The following is an 18,684-nucleotide window of genomic DNA, read 5'->3' on the forward strand; positions in this document are numbered from 1 at the left end:
CCTACGAGGAGCGATTGAGAGAGTTGGAGTTGTTTAGCCTGGAGAAAAGGAGACTCAGAGGTGACCTTATCACTCTCTACAACTTCCTGAAAGGAGGTTGTAGACAGGTGGGGGTTGGTCTCTTTCACCAGGCAGCAACTGACAGAACGAGAGGACACAGTCTCAAACTGCGCCAAGGAAGGTACAGGTTGGATATTAGGAAGAAATTTTTCACAGAAAGAATAATAAAATATTGGAACGGTCTGCCCAGGGTGGTGGTGGAGTCACCGTCCCTGGATGTGTTTAAAAAGAGATTGGATGTGGCACTTGGTGACATGGTTTAGTCGAGGTGTAGGGCATGGGTTGGACTCGATGATCTTGAAGGTCCCTTCCAACCTAGTAATTCTGATTCTGATTCTGGGAGAAGTGAAGAAGAGGAGGTGTCTGAGGCTTGGATACAGGAGAAGTTTATTAATGAAAAAATGGTGAAATTTCAGGAGAACCAAGAAATCCAGTGTTAGGTAAAAGTAGGGCAACCATCAGCTGGGTCCCCTGTGTGTAGCAGGTGTTGCCCGAATCCTGAGGTCTTTGTGCCCCAGAGTGTGAGCAGTGCACTGGAGATGCCCAGTGGGGTTTTGGCTGTGAGATAGTGTTTGAAGTGGACTAGATGAGAATGAGAAGTGCGGAGAAGGCATTTGGAGAAGAAGAGGAGGTCCATGAGCCATGTGTCCAGGCAGCACGAGGTGGGCCCATTCTCTCCTGGATTTCAGGCATGCTGAGGCACTGGGCTGGCTTTTATGCTGGTCCCCGAGGGGCGGGACAGCCTTTGCGCATGGCAGCATTTGTCAGCAAGCAGCTGGTGCGTGCCACTGCCTGGCAAGTCATGATCTGTGGCGTGTTTTCCTTCCCACAGCGCTGCCTTTGCATGTCCTCCTGTTGAGGACGTGTCTATCTGGCCCTGGCGGCAGCTTTTAAGTGCAAGTATTGAAGGCCAAAAGCTTGTTTTTCGTGGCATCTTTTTGGCCAGGCAGTAAACACGATCAAAGTGTTAGAGAGGTGGGGTGTCCTCCGTGAGGTTATCCCATGGTGCTCATGTGCTGTGGTTTGCAGGTGCATTGTGAAGAAGGGGTGCCATTTCCTCACAGCCCTGTCATTCTGGTCTGGGCTTTGGAGCTGTGCTTGCTGTGGGGGGCTGTCCCTTCCCTCGCATTCAGTCCCTCCCGGCCTTGTTGCCAGGTCGCTAATCCTGACTTCAGACCTTGGTTGAGGTCTGTGCATGTTCTGGTGCCCTTTGTGGTTGCAAGGTTGTCAGTGGGAGAGTGTGTTTATGTGGAAAGGTTTTGGTAGCCGTGGGTCTGGTGTGGTGCCTTCTGTGAGAAAATGCCGGAAGATTTCTCCATGTGCAATAGAGCATGTGGGAAGGACCTATGTTGGGTAAGATCATGGAGGAGTCTTTCCCATTATAGTGACCCCACAATGAAGAAGCTTAGAGTGTGATGAGGAACGACTGGCAGAGACACCATGTGTTGAACTGACCACAACTTCCATTCCCCTACACCATGTGCCACTTTGGTCCAGGCTGTAAGTACTTTGGGACTGAAGTGGATCCTTGAAGAAAAGAGGCGTTGGAGGAAAATAGTTTAAGTGTTGATTAATTTCTTATTTTTCTACCCAGATGTTGTTAAATGAATTTCCCCATATTGGGTCTGTTTTGCTGCCACTGGAAACTGGGAGTGATCTCCATTTTCTTATCTTGACTCCAGAGGTTTAGCCTTATTCCTCTCCCCCTAATGCAGTTGAGGAAGAGGAGTGATGCAGGAGCTCAGTGAGCACTTGGTGCCCAGCCGAGGTGAACCCACCACAGAGCCCCATCTTCGCAGTAGAACATGCTGACAAGCTTGTTCCTGCACCTCGTCCCCATTGCCTTGCATAGGGCCTCATTACTCCAGTGTGAGGAGGGTTGTGACCTCATACTGGGGGTCTTTCTATGTGACCTCAGAGCAGAGGGATGTTGGCTTGTGGTCCCCTGCAGAGGTGGTCCAGAGAGTCTGCATCAGGGAGGATGGTGATCAGGAGACCCCCTGCGTGGGTCTCTGTTGTGTTTCATGGTGAAGAGGTGCTGATGGCTTGAGGAAACTCCAACTCATCATTTGTGGACCCCATAGTAAAATGAGACCATGGCCTAGGAACTCTGGTGTGTGTGGAAAGGAGGCCAAGCAGCCAGGTGGTCAGTCAACGCCGACCCACAGCTGGGTGAGAGGATGATCTCAGAGCAGGAAGAGTGGTGACCTGTGAACACTGCATAGCATACCCAAGGTCCTTACAGTAGGGGGGGCCTGAGGAACCACCCGAGTGGTCTCATGAAGCTGTGGTGACGCCATCAGAGGCGTGCTCATGAGAACAGCCCCAACTTTCTCAGGCTGTCTCCATACGGAAAGTGCTCCAGTCCCCTGATCATTCTCATGGCCCTCCTCTGGACTTGTTCCAACAGTTCCATGTCCTTTTTATGTTGAGGACACCAGAACTGCACACAATGCTCCAAGTGAGGTCTCACGAGAGCAGAGTAGAGGGGCAGGATCACCTCTTTCGACCTGGTGGTCACGCTCCTCTTGGAGCACCTTCCGTACGGAGACAGGCTGAGAAAGTTGGGGCTGTTCAGGCTGGAGAAGAGAAGGCTGTGTGGAGACCTCATAGCTGCCTTCCAGTATCTGAAGGGGGCCTACAAGGATGCTGGGGAGGGGCTATTTATCAGGGACTGTAGTGACAGGACAAGGGGTAACGGGTTGAAATTAAACAGTGGAAGTTCAAATTGGATCTAAGGAAGAAATTCTTTACTGAGAGGGTGGTGAGGCACTGGAATGGGTTGCCCAGGGAGGTTGTGAATGCTCCATCCTTGGCGGTGTTCAAGGCCAGGTTGGATGAGGCCTTGGGTGCCATGGTTTAGTGTGGGGTGTCCCTGCCCATGGCAGGGGGGTTGGAACTAGATGATCTCAAGATCCTTTCCAACCCTAACTATTCTATGATTCTATGATTCTGTGTTCAAGACTGTCTTTGAGCCAGCGCTGGCTCAAATCTCTGTCAGGTTGTGAAAGCAGCCCAGGTGCCAGTCTTTGTTGGTTGTGGTGGCATACTTCCCAGGAGAATCCTTGTGGCCTTTTTCACCCACACTGACAGCCTGTTGAGCTCTGGCTTTGTGCTGCGTGAAGCTGGAATATCTTTAGTAGAAGAAAGGCGGAGGAGGTGTCAGAGGTTGGGATGCAGGAGAAGTTTATTGAGACAAAAGCATGAAAACGTACAAGCATAAGGAGGAATAGAGCTGATATTCAAGTAGGGTGACCATGCTCTGAGGTCTTCTGTATGCAGTAGATTTTGTCAGAGCACCGAGGTCTTCCTGGCTTGCCTGGGGAGGAACCCAGTGGAGGTCCCCCGCTGCTGTTTGCCTGTGAGATGCTGGTGTGGCACAGAGTACTGCACACAGCAGATGGGGTGGTGCAGAGAAGGAATTTGGAGAAGAGCAACACATCCATGGGCCATGTTACCAGGCAGCCTTGGCAGGCCCTTTCCCTGCTTGCTTAGTGCCACAAGAGAAGGAGCTGTGGAAAGTGAACTGGTGTGCCAGCATTACCCCAGACGTGCATCCTCAATCCATGTCTTTGCTTCTAGAATGTAGGTGAGTGGTTTCAGGAATGTTGTCAATGTCCCTTAGCAGATGTTGTAGCCTCTTCCTGTGCCGTAGCAGCCCAGGCCTCCGAAGCCGTAGCCAAGGCCGTAGCCGAAGCCCCCAGAGGAGACGGGCACTCCCTGGGCGCTGAGTTCGCTGCCCACGGCAGCGGATGAGGAGGATCCGACGGCGGTGCTCTGGGGGAAGGAGGTGAGGATGGGTCCTGGCAGGGTGACCAGCACGGTGGAAGGCTGGATGACGACGCGGGAGTCCTCGCACTGCCTGACACAGGGCTCGTTGCAGCTGTTGGCCAGCGGGGTGGGTCCGCAGGGGCGGCAGAGGTCGTAGCAGGCCATGTCTGTGGTGTGGAGGGGCCCTGGCAGAGGAGAGGAGAGGAGAGAGGGTGTGGGGAGAGCGGAGGGCGTGGGGGTGCGAGGGGCGGTGGTGCAGGAGGGCGAGGCAGTGGGGAGGCTGGTGTGGGGCTGTGGGGCTGTGGTGCTGGGGAGGCATCAGGGGTGCTGAGGCTGGGGCAGAGCGTGCTGGAAGAGCCGGGCCAGGGGGGCAGGAGCAGAGGGCAAGGGGCTTGAGGCTCACCTTGTTGAGCGCGCAGGAGAAGGCGTCAGCAGAGGCGAGTGAGGGACAGAGGCGCTGGGCCGGCTTTTATGCTGGTCCTGGAGTGCCTGAGGGGGCTGAGACAGCATCTTTGTGCATGACAGCATGTTTGTGCAAGCAGCTGGTGTGTGTCAAATCCTTCCAAGCAATTAGTTGTGGTTGTGTTTTCCTTCCAAGAATTCTGAATGTTCATGTCCTCCTGTTGAGGACGTGTCCTGCTGGCCCTGGCGGTACGTTTCAAGTATTAGAGACCAAAGGCTTGGTGTTGATGGCGCATGTCAGGGCATTTGGCAGAACATGCAACAAAAGCATTGCAGAGGTGGTGGTGTCGTCAGTGATGTCATCCTGTGGCACTCGTGCTGCGTTGTGAAGAGGGGACCTCATGTCCCGGCAGCCCTGTCAGGCTGGTCTGGGCTTTGTAATTGTAGTGCGTGAAGGGCTGCCCCTTCCATTGCCTTCAGTCCCTCCCTGTCTTGCTGCCAGGTCACTAAGCCTGGCTTTAGGCGTTGCCTTTTGGGTGAGCTCTGTGGGTGTCCTGGTGCCCTTGTGCTTGTGAGGTTGTCCCTGGCTGTAGTGGGTTTACGTGGAAATGTTTTGGTAGCAATTATTCTGCTGTGTTGTCTTCCGTGAGAAGATGCCCGAAGCTTTCTCCAAGTCTGACAGAGCCTGTGAGAAAGACCCATGTAAGTTTGTGGAAGTCTGTTTTCTGTGGAAGAGGCCCCATGATGGAGCCGGGGAAGAGCGTGAGGGGGAAGGAAGAGCAGAGACAACGTGGGGTGAACTGACCACAATTCCCATTCCCATCCCTCTGTGCTATTTTGCGCAAGGGAGTAAGTAATTTCGAAGGGAAGATGAACCTTGATGAAGGGAGACGTTGGGGACAGGTGTTTTAAAAGTTGATTTTATTTCTCTTAATTCTTCTCTGACATTTAATTTTGATAAATGAATTTCCCTGAGTCAAGTCTGTTTTGCTGCCACTGCAACCTGGTGAGTAATCTCCATGTCCTTCTCTCTCCTTGGGAGCTTCTTCCCCTACCTGGTTGCGGAAAAGGAGTGATGGAGCCGTTCAGTGAGCGCTTGGTGGCCAGCCATGGTCAACTCACCGCAGAACTCCATCTTCACAGGAGAACAGGGTTACAGGCTTGTTCCTACACTTGTTTCCAGTGACCCATGCAGGTCTTTGCTGAGCCATGGTGAGGAGGATTGTGACCTCACAGTGGGGTCTTTCTTTGTGACCTCAGAGTAGACGGATGTTGGCTTGGGGTCCCTGCAGAGGTGTTTCAGAAATACAGCAGCAGGCAGGATGTTCTGTCCGGAGACCCCTCGCACTGTTGGAGCCTGCAGTGATGAGGGGCTGGTGGCCCTCTAAGCATTCCACCAAAGCATCGTTTGTGGACCCCATAGCAAGGTGAGACCATGGCCTGGGGACTGTGACATGGGTGGGATGGGGAAAATGCAGCCAGAAGGTCATTGGAACAGGAACCCACACCTGAGTCAGGAGAGGTTCCCAGAGCAGGAGGCTGGTGACCTGGGCACCCTGCGTGGGATACCCGTGGTCCTCGCAGTAGTCGGTGGCACGGCCATGAGTTCCTGTGTAGTTGGCCCTGGGAACCCACCCGAACGGTCTCATGAGCCTGTGGTGCCATCACCACTGTCATGCGTAGGGAGACAATGTCATGTTCAATGATTAGTATGTGCCAGTGACGGGCTTGTGTCACATTCTGGAAGGCCTCCATGTGTCACTTTGTTTTGTTGCTGATTGTGGTGGTGTATTTCCTAAGAGAGACTTTGTGGCCCTTGTTCACTTGGCTCGATGGCCTGTTGAGACCTGGCGTTGTGCTATGTAATGTTGGAAGAGCCTTGGTAGATGTAAGGAAGAGGAGGTGTCACAGGCTTGGCTGCAGAAGAACTTTATTGAGGCATAAGAGTGAAAATGTACAAGCATGAGATGGTAGAGAGCTGGTCTAAGGTGTTGGTAGGATGACCATGCTCTGAGGTTTTCTGTTTGAAGTACATGCTGTCAGAGTAGCGAGGTCTTCCTGCCCTGAATTGGGAAGAGCCCACTTAAGGTCTCATGAATCTTTCTTAGCCTGTGAGATGCTGGTTGTGCCAGAGAGTACCTGACATAGCAGATGGAGTGATGTGGAGAAGGAAGTGGCAGAAGAGGAGGAAGTCAATGGGTGATGGTAACAGACAGGCTGGGCTGGCCCCTGCTTTGCTTCCTTTCTTGGTGCTTTGAGAAGAGGAGCTGTGAGGATCAAATCAGAAATAGTCCGGACATGTATCCTCACTCATTCTCATGGCTTCCATGGTGTGGGTGGCTGGTTCCAGGCATGCTGTCAATGACCCTTAGCAGATGTTGCAGCCTCTTCCTCTGCCGTAGCAGCCCAGGCCTCCGAAGCCGTAGCCAAGGCCGTAGCCGAAGCCCCCAGAGGAGACGGGCACTCCCTGGGCGCTGAGTTCGCTGCCCACGGCAGCGGATGAGGAGGATCCGACGGCGGTGCTCTGGGGGAAGGAGGTGAGGATGGGTCCTGGCAGGGTGACCAGCACGGTGGAAGGCTGGATGACGACGCGAGAGTCCTGGCACTGCCTGACACAGGGCTCGTTGCAGCTGTTGGCCAGCGGGGTGGGTCCGCAGGGGCGGCAGAGGTCGTAGCAGGCCATGTCTGTGGTGTGGAGGGGCCCTGGCAGAGGAGAGGAGAGGAGAGAGGGTGTGGGGAGAGCGGAGGGCGTGGGGGTGCGAGGGGCGGTGGTGCAGGAGGGCGAGGCAGTGGGGAGGCTGGTGTGGGGCTGTGGGGCTGTGGTGCTGGGGAGGCGTCAGGGGTGCTGAGGCTGGGGCAGAGCGTGCTGGAAGAGCCGGGCCAGGGGGGCAGGAGCAGAGGGCAAGGGGCTTGAGGCTCACCTTGTTGAGCGCGCAGGAGAAGGCGTCAGCAGAGGCGAGTGAGGGACGGAGGCGCTGGGCCGGCTTTTATGCTGGTCCCCGAGGGGCGGGACAGGCTTTGCGCATGGCAGCATTTGTCAGCAAGCAGCTGGTGCGTGCCACAGCCTGGCAAGTCATGAGCTGGGGAGCGTTTTCCTTCCCACAGTGCTCTCTTTGCATGTCCTCCTGTTGAGGACGTGTCCATGTGGCCCTGGCGGCATCCTGCAAATGACAGTGTGCGTTTGGGATGATTTGCCTGGAAAGTATCTGTCAGGGTACTCTGCAGACATAGCCAGAGCGTTAGAGAGGTGGGGTGGTGTCAGTGAGGTCACTCATGTGGTGTGGTTTGTGGGTGCCTTGTGAAGAGGTTTTTCATGTCCTCATAGCCATGTCAGGGGAGGGCAGTTTACAAGAGCAGGCTGTGATCCTGGGAACGGTGCTTGAGCTCTGGTTATTCCTGTGATGTGGGGAGCACTTCCAATCTGTCCAGAATATTGCGTTGGCCCAGTCGTAGCACTACCCTCTTTTATGAGTGGCACGTTTGCAGCCTGGCCTCTGGTTTGATGCAGTGCTTGATGTGGGGCACCTTGTAAGTATCATAGAATCATAGAATAGTTAGGGTTGGAAAGGACCTTGAGATCATCTAGTTCCAACCCCCCTGCCATGGGCAGGGACACCCCACACTAAACCATGGCACCCAAGGCCTCATCCAACCTGGCCTTGAACACCGCCAAGGATGGAGCATTCACAACCTCCCTGGGCAACCCATTCCAGTGCCTCACCACCCTCTCAGTAAAGAATTTCTTCCTTAGATCCAATCTAAACTTCCCCTGTTTAAGTTTGAACCCATCACCCCTTGTCCTGTCACTAGAGTCCCTAATGAAGAGTCCCTTCCCAGCATCCTTGTAGGCCCCCTTCAGATACTGGAAGGCTGCTCTGAGGTCTCCACGCAGCCTTCTCTTCTCCAGGCTGAACAGCCCCAACTTTCTCAGCCTGTCTCCATACGGGAGGTGCTCCAGTCCCCTGATCATCCTCGTGGCCCTCCTCAGGACTTGTTCCAACAGTTCCATGTCCTTTTTATGTTGAGGACACCAGAACTGCACACAATGCTCCAAGTGAGGTCTCACGAGAGCAGAGCAGTGGGGCAGGATCACCTCCTTCGACCTGCTGGTCACGCTCCTCTTGATGCAGCCCAGGATACGGTTGCTTTCTGGGCTGCGAGCGCACAGTGCAGCCGGCTCATGTTCATTTTTTCATCGACCAACACCCCAAGTCCTTCTCTGCAGGGCTGCTCTGAATCTCTTCTCTGCCCAACCTGTAGCTGTGCCTGGGATTGCTGTGACCCAGGTGTAGGACCTTGCACTTGGCATGGTTAAACTTCATAAGGTTGGCATCAGCCCACCTCACAAGCGTGTCGAGGTCCCTCCGGATGGCATCCCTTCCCTCCGGCGTATCAACCGAACCACACAGCTTGGTGTCATCGGCAAACTTGCTGAGGGCACACTCAATCCCCCTGTCCATGTCACCGACAAAGATGTTGAACAAGACCGGTCCCAACACCGATCCCTGAGGGACACCACTCGTTACTGGTCTCCAGCCGGACATCGAGCCATTGACCACAACTCTTTGCGTGCGGCCACCCAGCCAGTTCTTTATCCACCGAGTGGTCCACCCATCAAACTGATGTCTCTCCAATTGAGAGACAAGGATGCCATGTGGGACAGTGTTGAACGCTTTACACAAGTCCAGGTAGATGACGTCAACTGCTCTGCCCCTGTCCATCAGTTTCATAGCCCCAACATAGAAGGCCACCAAATTGGTCAGGCAGGATTTCCCCTTAGTGAAGCCACGGTGGCTGTCACCAAGCACCTCCTTGTTTTTCATGTGCCTTAGCATGTCTTCTAGGAGAATCTGCTCCAAGCTTTTGCCAGGCACAGAGGTGAGACTGACTGGTCTGTAATCCCTGGGTCATCCATGTTCCCCTTCTTGAAAATGGGGGTTATATTGCCCTTCTTCCAGTCATCGGGAACTTCACCTGACTGCCATGATTTTTCAAATATGATGGCCAGTGGCTTAGCAACTTCATTCGCCAGCTCCTTCAGGACCCGCGGATGGATTTCATCAGGTCCCATGGACTTGTGTACATTTAGGTTTTTAAGATGGTCTCTAACCAGATCCTCTCCTACAGTGGGCCTAGGGTCCTCATTCTCACCTTTGTAAGGGTGTTCTACTTTGATTTGCTGAGTTTTGTGAAGAAGGAGAGTGCTGTTCTGCTGTTTACCTCAGTATTCCTGCAACGCCTTTGATGCTTTCTCCCCTTGCATGGTCATGGGGTGTGGGGTCACCTGTGCTTGTGGGCAGTTGGCTTGAGTGCTCTCTCAGCAGGTTTAGAGATGATGCAAAATCTGGAGAGAGCCTGAGATGCTGGACGGTTGTGCCCTGCTGTAGAGGGAACAGGAGGTGCTGGGGAATGGGCAGATAGGAATGTCCTGAAGTTCAACAGGAAGAAATGTAAAGTTTTCCATGTAGGGAGGAATGGTGCCTGTTGTCAGAACGTACTGGAGACTGAGAAGCTGGGAAGCAGCTTTGCTGATACAACTTTGTGGTGGTTGTGGAGAACAAGCTCAGGATGTTGCAGGAATGCACCCTTGCAGCAAAAGAGGGCAAGAGTCTCCATGGCAGCATAGGAAGAGATTTGCTGTCAGGTTGGTGGTGTGTGGGGAGGTGTTCTTGCTCTCTTCAATGCTGGTGAAATTTTAGGTGATCCCCAGAGGTCCCTTGTGCACTAAATGATTCTCTTTGCTATGGTTCTGCTTGTTGTGATGGCCAGGTAATTAGAATCATAGAATAGTTAGGGTTGGAAAGGACCTTGAGATCATCTAATTCCAGCCTCCCTGCCATGGGCAGTTGTGCTTGGAAAGAGACTTGGTCAAGTGTGTGCTGCCATGTGGAGCTTGTATGTCAGGTGTGGGTAGAAGTGCATTAGCATTTCCAAGGTTTTTGGCAAGGGAAGAGCTGGTGCCTGTGCTGGAAGCCCACAGGAGGGTTTTGCAGGGGATTTAACACATTACAGTGTTCTGGTGGTCCTTTTCCACCAACCTGATGGCCTATTGAGCCCTATCTTTGTGCTGGTTGAGGTTGGATGAGCAGTGGGAGAAGTGAAGAAGAGGAGGTGTCTGATGCTTGGATACAGGAGAAGTTTATTGAGGAACAAAATGGTGAAAAGGCAGGAGAACCAAGAAATCCAGTGTGAGGTAAAAGTAGGGCAACCATCAGCCAGGTCCCCTGTGTGTAGCAGGTGTTGCCCGAATCCTGAGGTCTTTGTGCCCCACAGTGTGAGCAGTGCACTGGAGATTCCCAGTGGGGTTTAGGTTGTGAGATAGTGTTTGAAGTGGACTAGATGAGAATGAGAAGTGCGGAGAAGGCATTTGGAGAAGAAGAGGAGGTCCATGAGCCATGTGTCCAGGCAGCACGAGATGGGCCCATTCTCTCCTGGATTTCAGGCATGCTGAGGCACTGGGCTGGGTTTTATGCTGGTCCCCGAGGGGCGGGACAGCCTTTGCGCATGGCAGCATTTGTCAGGAAGCAGCTGGTGCGTGCCACAGCCTGGCAAGTCATGATCTGTGGCGTGTCACTGGGAGTGTGCGTTTATGTGGAAAGGTTTTGGTAGCTGTGGGTCTTCTGTGGTGCCTTCTGTGAGAAAATGCCAGAAGCTTTCTCCATGTCCAATAGAGCATGTGGGAAGGACCTATGTTGGGTAAGATCATGGAGGAGTCTTTCCCATTATAGTGACCCCACAGTGAAGCAGTTAAGAGTGTGATGAGGAACGACTGGCAGAGACACCATGTGTTGAACTGACCACAACTTCCATTCCCCTACACCATGTGCCACTTTGGTCCAGGCTGTAAGTACTTTGGGACTGAAGTGGATCCTTGAAGAAAGGATGCGTAGGGGGAAAGTGTTTTAAGAGTTGATTAATTTCTTTTTTGTCTACCCTGATTTTGTTAAATGAATTTCCCCATATTGGGTCTCTTTTGCTGCCACGGGAAACTGGGAGTGATCTCCATTTTCTTATCTTGACTTCAGAGGTTTAGCCTTATTCCTCTCCCCCTAATGCATTTGAGGAAGAGGAGTGATGCAGGAGCTCAGTGAGCACTTGGTGCCCAGCCAAGGTGAACCCACCACAGAGCCCCATCTTCGCAGTAGAACAGGGTGACAGGCTTGTTCCTGCACCTCATCCCCATTGCCTTGTATAGTGCCTCATTACTCCAGTGTGAGGAGGGTTGTGACCTCATACTGGGGGTCTTTCTATGTGACCTCAGAGCAGAGAGATGGTGGCTTGTGGTCCCCTGCAGAGGTGGTTCAAGTACACAGCAGCAGGGAGGATGGCTGTTCCTGAAACCCCCTACACTGTTGGACCCTACAGTGAAAAGGGGCTGGTGTCCAAGATAGGCCCAAAGACATCATTTGTGGACCCCATAGCGAGGTGAGACCATGGCCTGGGGGCTGAGATGTGAATGGAATGGGGACCATGCACCCATTAGGTCAGTGCAACAAGGATTCACACTGGGGTCGGAGGAGTGTCCTGGTTTAGCAGTAGCAGTCATTTTTTCTGCTGGTGCAGTGCTGTGTTTTGACTTTTGGCCTGGGAATAATACTGATAAAGCCGATGTTTTCAGTTGCTGGTCAGAATGTTTACCCTGACCAAGGACTTTGTGAGTCTCATGCTCTGCCAGGGAGGAGGAGAAGCTGGGGGGAAGCAGGGACAGGACACCTGACCCAAACTAGCCAAAGAGGTATTCCATACCACAGCACGTCATGCCCAGGATGTAGAACTGAGAGTTCCCAGAAGGGCTGGAGCACTGCGGGGTGGGGGCGAGGTACCGGTTGGTGAGCGGTTGTATTCTCTTCCTTGTTATTTCCTTTATCATTATTATTATTGGTGGTAGCAGTAGTGATTTGTGTTATATCTTAGTTATTAAACTGTTCTTATCTCAACCCATGGGAGTTGCATTCTTTTGATTCTCCTCCCTGTCCCTCCAGAAGCGGAGGGAAGAAAGGTGGGGGGGAAGTGGACTGCGTGGTTCTGATTTACGGCCTGGGCTTAAACCACGACAGTTCTTTTTTGGCGCCCAACGTGGGGCTTGGAGGGTTGAGATAACAACAGATCTGACCGAGGCACAATGCTGATTTATTGGCTCTCAGAGTTGTTTCTCTTGATGTCAGGGTTTCAGTATGCTGTAGCTTACTTAGAGCCGGTATTTGCTGTGTTAGTGTTTTTTAAGTGTGGGACTTGGGCTAAGGTTCTTGTTTCATTGTACTTTATGGTAATGGCTTGTAATACGGGTGGGCTCCGGCAGCAGGGTGGGATGGACGTGGCCGTGGACTTGTACCTGGCCGTCCCGCTGCTCTTCACCGTCCTGGCCCTCGTCCTCGCCTCCGTCTTTGTGAGGCTGCGGGGAGCTGAGAGGGAGCGGCCCGGGAGGGCGGCCCTGGGGACCAAGCGGTGGCGGGAGCAGGCCCGGAGGCCGGCAGGGAGTGGCTGCCGGTGGAGGAAGTCGGGGCAGACGAGGAGGGAAAGGAGGCGGTTGCCGAGCAGCGGGAGGAGGCGGCGGAGGAGCCAAGCCCCACGGCCGAGCCCAGCCCCGCGGCGGCCGAGAGCATCCCCCGGCAGCCACCCACCGAGCCCCGCGAGCCATTTGGTGCCTCAAAGTACTGTGTCACATTGTGGAAGCAATCCAGGAGCCTGTCTTTGATGCTAGTGGTGCCCTACTTCCCAGGAGAAGACTTATGGCATTTTGCCACTTACATGAATGACCTTCTGATACCTGACTTAGTGCTGCGTGAAGTTGGAAGAGCCTTGGTAGAAGAAAGGTCGAGGAGGCATCAGGGGCTGGGATGGAGGCGAACTTTCTTGAGGCAAGAGGAATTGTGAAGAGGGGTCCCCATATCCTCACAGCATCGTTACACTGGTCTGGGCATTGGAGCTGTGTTGGCCATGAGGGGCCTGCCCCTCCCCTTGCATCTGGTCCCTCTCTGCCTTGCTGCCAGGTCTCTAAGCCCGTCTTTTGGCCTGTCCTTTCCCTTTGGATGTGCTCTGTGGTTGTCTCGGTGGCCTTTGGACTTGTAAGGTGTTCACTGGGTGAGTGCTTTTACGTGAAATTTTTTTGTTAGCCTTTATGCTGCTGTGGTGTCTTCCGTGAGAATGTGCCTCCTGAAGCTTTCTCCAGGTCCAGTAGAGCCTGTGGGAAGGATTCCCATAAGTTTGTGGAGTTCTGTTTCCTGTGGAAGGGGCCCCAGAATGGAGCAGGTGAAGAGTGTGAGGAGGGTGGTGTGGCAGAGACAATGTGGGGTGAACTGAACCACAATTCCCCTTCCCATCCCTCTGTGCTGTTTTGGGCAAGGGAGTAAGTAATGTAGGAGGGAAGATGAACCTTGAAGAAGGGAGAGATTGGGGGTGGGTGTTCTAAGCTTTGTTTCAGTTTGTTATAATTCTACTCTGACTTTTGATTTGGATAAATGAATTTCCCCATATTACGTCTGTTTTGCTGCCACTGGAAACCAGTGAGTGATCTTCATGTTCTTAACTCGATGTGAGAGACTTTCATCCTGTTCTTCTCTCCCCTATCCTCTGGAGGAAGAGGAGTGATAGAGCAGCTCATTGAGCGCTTGTTGCCAAGCCAAGCTCCACTCTTGGAGCCCCATCTTTGCAGGAGAGCTGGGTCACAGGCTTGGTCCTGCACTTGTCCCCAGTGCCCCATGCAGGGCTGTGCTGAGCCAAGGTGAGGAGGACTGTGACCTCACAGTGGGGGCTTTCTGTGTGACCTCAGAGCAGAGGGGTGGTGTCTTGTGGACCCCTGCAGAGGTGGTCCAGAGAGTCTGCATCAGGGCGGATGGGGATCAGGAGACCCCCTGCGTGGGTCTCTGTTGTGTTTCATGGTGAAGAGGTGCTGATGGCTTGAGGAATCTCCAACTCATCATTTGTGGACCCCATAGTAAAGTGAGACCATGGCCTAGGAACTCTGGTGTGTGTGGAAAGGAGGCCAAGCAGCCAGGTGGTCAGTGCAACACCGACCCACAGCTGGGTGAGAGGATGATCTCAGAGCAGGAAGAGGGGTGACCTGTGAACACTGCATAGGATCCCCAAGGTCCTTGCAGTAGGGGTGCCTGAGGCACCACCCGAATGGTCTCATGAGTCTGTGGTGACTCCATCAGAGGCGTGCTCATGGCAGTGTTGTCATGTTCAAGACTGTCTTTGAGCCAGCGCTGGCTCAAATCTCTGTCAGGTTGTGAAAGCACCCCAAGTGCCAGTCTTTGTTGGTTGTGGTGGCATACTTCCCAGGAGAATCCTTGTGGCCTTTTTCACCCACACTGACAGCCTGTTGAGCCCTGGCTTTGTGCTGCGTGAAGCTGGAATATCTTTAGTAGAAGAAAGGCGGAGGAGGTGTCAGAGGTTGGGATGCAGGAGAAGTTTATTGAGACAAAAGCATAAGGAGGAATAGAGCTGATATTCAAGTAGGGTGACCGTGCACTGAGGTCTATTGTATGCAGTAGATAATGTCAGAGCACTGAGGTCTTCCTGGCTTGCCTGGGGAGGAACCCAGTGGAGGTCCCCCGCTGCTGTTTGCCTGTGAGATGCTGGTGTGGCACAGAGTACTGCACACAGCAGATGGGGTGGTGCAGAGAAGGAATTTGGAGAAGAGCAACACATCCATGGGCCATGTTACCAGGCATGGACCTTGGCAGGCCCTTTCCCTGCTTGCTTAGTGCCACAAGAGAAGGAGCTGCGGAAAGTGAACTGGTGTGCCAGCATTACCCCAGACGTGCATCCTCAATCCATGTCTTTGCTTCTAGAATGTAGGTGAGTGGTTTCAGGAATGTTGTCAATGTCCCTTAGCAGATGTTGTAGCCTCTTCCTGTGCCGTAGCAGCCCAGGCCTCCGAAGCCGTAGCCAAGGCCGTAGCCGAAGCCCCCAGAGGAGACGGGCACTCCCTGGGCGCTGAGTTCGCTGCCCACGGCAGCGGATGAGGAGGATCCGACGGCGGTGCTCTGGGGGAAGGAGGTGAGGATGGGTCCTGGCAGGGTGACCAGCACGGTGGAAGGCTGGATGACGACGCGGGAGTCCTGGCACTGCCTGACACAGGGCTCGTTGCAGCTGTTGGCCAGCGGGGTGGGTCCGCAGGGGCGGCAGAGGTCGTAGCAGGCCATGTCTGTGGTGTGGAGGGGCCCTGGCAGAGGAGAGGGGAGGAGAGAGGGTGTGGGGAGAGCGGAGGGCGTGGGGGTGCGAGGGGCGGTGGTGCAGGAGGGCGAGGCAGTGGGGAGGCTGGTGTGGGGCTGTGGGGCTGTGGTGCTGGGGAGGCGTCAGGGGTGCTGAGGCTGGGGCAGAGCGTGCTGGAAGAGCCGGGCCAGGGGGGCAGAAGCAGAGGGCAAGGGGCTTGAGGCTCACCTTGTTGAGCGCGCAGGAGAAGGCGTCAGCAGAGGCGAGTGAGGGACAGAGGCGCTGGGCCGGCTTTTATGCTGGTCCTGGAGTGCCTGAGGGGGCTGAGACAGCATCTTTGTGCATGACAGCATGTTTGTGCAAGCAGCTGGTGTGTGTCAAATCCTTCCAAGCAATTAGTTGTGGTTGTGTTTTCCTTCCAAGAATTGTGAATGTTCATGTCCTCCTGTTGAGGACGTGTCCTGCTGGCCCTGGCGGTACGTTTCAAGTATTAGAGACCAAAGGCTTGGTGTTGATGGCGCATGTCAGGGCATTTGGCAGAACATGCAACAAAAGCATTGCAGAGGTGGCGGTGTCGTCAGTGATGTCATCCTGTGGCACTGGTGCTGTGTTGTGAAGAGGGGACCTCATGTCCCGGCAGCCCTGTCAGGCTGGTCTGGGCTTTGTAATTGTAGTGCGTGAAGGGCTGCCCCTTCCATTGCCTTCAGTCCCTCCCTGTCTTGCTGCCAGGTCACTAAGCCTGGCTTTAGGCGTTGCCTTTTGGGTGAGCTCTGTGGGTGTCCTGGTGCCCTTGTGCTTGTGAGGTTGTCCCTGGCTGTAGTGGGTTTACGTGGAAATGTTTTGGTAGCAATTATTCTGCTGTGTTGTCTTCCGTGAGAAGATGCCCGAAGCTTTCTCCAAGTCTGACAGAGCCTGTGAGAAAGACCCATGTAAGTTTGTGGAGGGCTGTTTCCTGTGGGAGAGGCCCCATGATGGAGCCGGGGAAGAGCGTGAGGGGGAAGGAAGAGCAGAGACAACGTGGGGTGAACTGACCACAATTCCCATTCCCATCCCTCTGTGCTATTTTGCGCAAGGGAGTAAGTAATTTCGAAGGGAAGATGAACCTTGATGAAGGGAGACGTTGGGGACAGGTGTTTTAAAAGTTGATTTTATTTCTCTTAATTCTTCTCTGACTTTTAATTTTTATAAATGAATTTCCCTGAGTCAAGTCTGTTTTGCTGCCACTGCAACCTGGTGAGTAATCTCCATGTCCTTCTCTCTCCTTGGGAGCTTCTTCCCCTACCTGGTTGCGGAAAAGGAGTGATAGAGGCGTTCAGTGAGCGCTTGGTGGCCAGCCATGGTCAACTCACCGCAGAACCCCATCTTCACAGGAGAACAGGGTTACAGGCTTGTTCCTGCACTTGTTCCCAGTGACCCATGCAGGTCTTTGCTGAGCCATGGTGAGGAGGATTGTGACGTCACAGTGGGGTCTTTCTTTGTGACCTCAGAGTAGACGGATGTTGGCTTGGGGTCCCTGCAGAGGTGTTTCAGAAATACAGCAGCAGGCAGGATGTTCTGTCCGGAGACCCCTTGCACTGTTGGAGCCTGCAGTGATGAGGTGCTGGTGGCCCTCTAAGCATTCCACCAAAGCATCATTTGTGGACCCCATAGCAAGGTGAGACCATGGCCTGGGGACTGTGACATGGGTGGGATGGGGAAAATGCAGCCAAAAGGTCATTGGAACAGGAACCCACACCTGAGTCAGGAGAGGTTCCCAGAGCAGGAGGCTGGTGACCTGGGCACCCTGCGTGGGATACCCGTGGTCCTCGCAGTAGTCGGTGGCACGGCCATGAGTTCCTGTGTAGTTGGCCCTGGGAACCCACCCGAACGGTCTCATGAGCCTGTGGTGCCATCACCACTGTCATGCATAGGGAGACAATGTCATGTTCAATGATTAGTATGTGCCAGTGACGGGCCTGTGTCACATTCTGGAAGGCCTCCACGTGTCACTTTGTTTTGTTGCTGATTGTGGTGGTGTATTTCCTAAGAGAGACTTTGTGGCCCTTGTTCACTTGGCTCGATGGCCTGTTGAGACCTGGCGTTGTGCTATGTAATGTTGGAAGAGCCTTGGTAGATGTAAGGAAGAGGAGGTGTCACAGGCTTGGCTGCAGAAGAACTTTATTGAGGCATAAGAGTGAAAATGCACAAGCATGAGATGGTAGAGAGCTGGTCTAAGGTGTTGGTAGGATGACCATGCTCTGAGGTTTTCTGTTTGAAGTACATGCTGTCAGAGTAGCGAGGTCTTCCTGCCCTGAATTGGGAAGAGCCCACTTAAGGTCTCATGAATCTTTCTTAGCTTGTGAGATGCTGGTTGTGCCAGAGAGTACCTGACATAGCAGATGGAGTGATGTGGAGAAGGAAGTGGCAGAAGAGGAGGAAGTCAATGGGTGATGGTAACAGACAGGCTGGGCTGGCCCCTGCTTTGCTTCCTTTCTTGGTGCTTTGAGAAGAGGAGCTGTGAGGAGGAAATCAGAAATAGCTCGGACATGTATCCTCACTCATTCCCATGGCTTCCATGGTGTGGGTAGCTGGTTCCAGGCATGCTGTCAATGACCCTTAGCAGATGTTGCAGCCTCTTCCTCTGCCGTAGCAGCCCAGGCCTCCGAAGCCGTAGCCAAGGCCGTAGCCGAAGCCCCCAGAGGAGACGGGCACTCCCTGGGCGCTGAGTTCGCTGCCCACGGCAGCGGATGAGGAGGATCCGACGGCGGTGCTCTGGGGGAAGGAGGTGAGGATGGGTCCTGGCAGGGTGACCAGCACGGTGGAAGGCTGGATGACGACGCGGGAGTCCTGGCACTGCCTGACACAGGGCTCGTTGCAGCTGTTGGCCAGCGGGGTGGGTCCGCAGGGGCGGCAGAGGTCGTAGCAGGCCATGTCTGTGGTGTGGAGGGGCCCTGGCAGAGGAGAGGAGAGGAGAGGGTGTGGGGAGAGCGGAGGGCGTGGGGGTGCGAGGGGCGGTGGTGCAGGAGGGCGAGGCAGTGGGGAGGCTGGTGTGGGGCTGTGGGGCTGTGGTGCTGGGGAGGCATCAGGGGTGCTGAGGCTGGGGCAGAGCGTGCTGGAAGAGCCGGGCCAGGGGGACAGGAGCAGAGGGCAAGGGGCTTGAGGCTCACCTTGTTGAGCGCGCAGGAGAAGGCGTCAGCAGAGGCGAGTGAGGGACGGAGGCACTGGGCTGGCTTTTATGCTGGTCCCCGAGGGGCGGGACAGCCTTTGCGCATGGCAGCATTTGTCAGCAAGCAGCTGGTGCGTGCCACAGCCTGG

At 54.2% G+C, this 18,684-nt stretch overlaps 4 pseudogenes across 4 annotated transcripts; all 4 read right to left on the reverse strand.

The window, feature by feature from the left end:
* Nucleotides 1-3,681: 3,681 nt before the first annotated feature.
* Nucleotides 3,682-3,996, reverse strand: LOC308217512 (feather keratin 1 pseudogene; annotated as a pseudogene). Its single transcript has one exon. The product of its transcript is annotated as a feather keratin 1 pseudogene (transcript).
* Nucleotides 3,997-6,601: 2,605 nt separating this feature from the next.
* On the reverse strand, nt 6,602-6,916 carry LOC308217954 (feather keratin 1 pseudogene; annotated as a pseudogene). The gene has a single exon. The product of its transcript is annotated as a feather keratin 1 pseudogene (transcript).
* An 8,149-nt stretch (nt 6,917-15,065) lies between these two features.
* On the reverse strand, nt 15,066-15,380 carry LOC308217398 (feather keratin 1 pseudogene; annotated as a pseudogene). Its single transcript has one exon. The product of its transcript is annotated as a feather keratin 1 pseudogene (transcript).
* A 2,605-nt stretch (nt 15,381-17,985) lies between these two features.
* Nucleotides 17,986-18,300, reverse strand: LOC308217989 (feather keratin 1 pseudogene; annotated as a pseudogene). Its single transcript has one exon. The product of its transcript is annotated as a feather keratin 1 pseudogene (transcript).
* Nucleotides 18,301-18,684: the final 384 nt, after the last annotated feature.

The sequence above is a fragment of the Psittacula echo genome, assembly GCF_963264785.1.
Source record: "Psittacula echo genome assembly, chromosome: 2".
Taxonomy (NCBI): Eukaryota; Metazoa; Chordata; class Aves; order Psittaciformes; family Psittacidae; genus Psittacula; species Psittacula echo.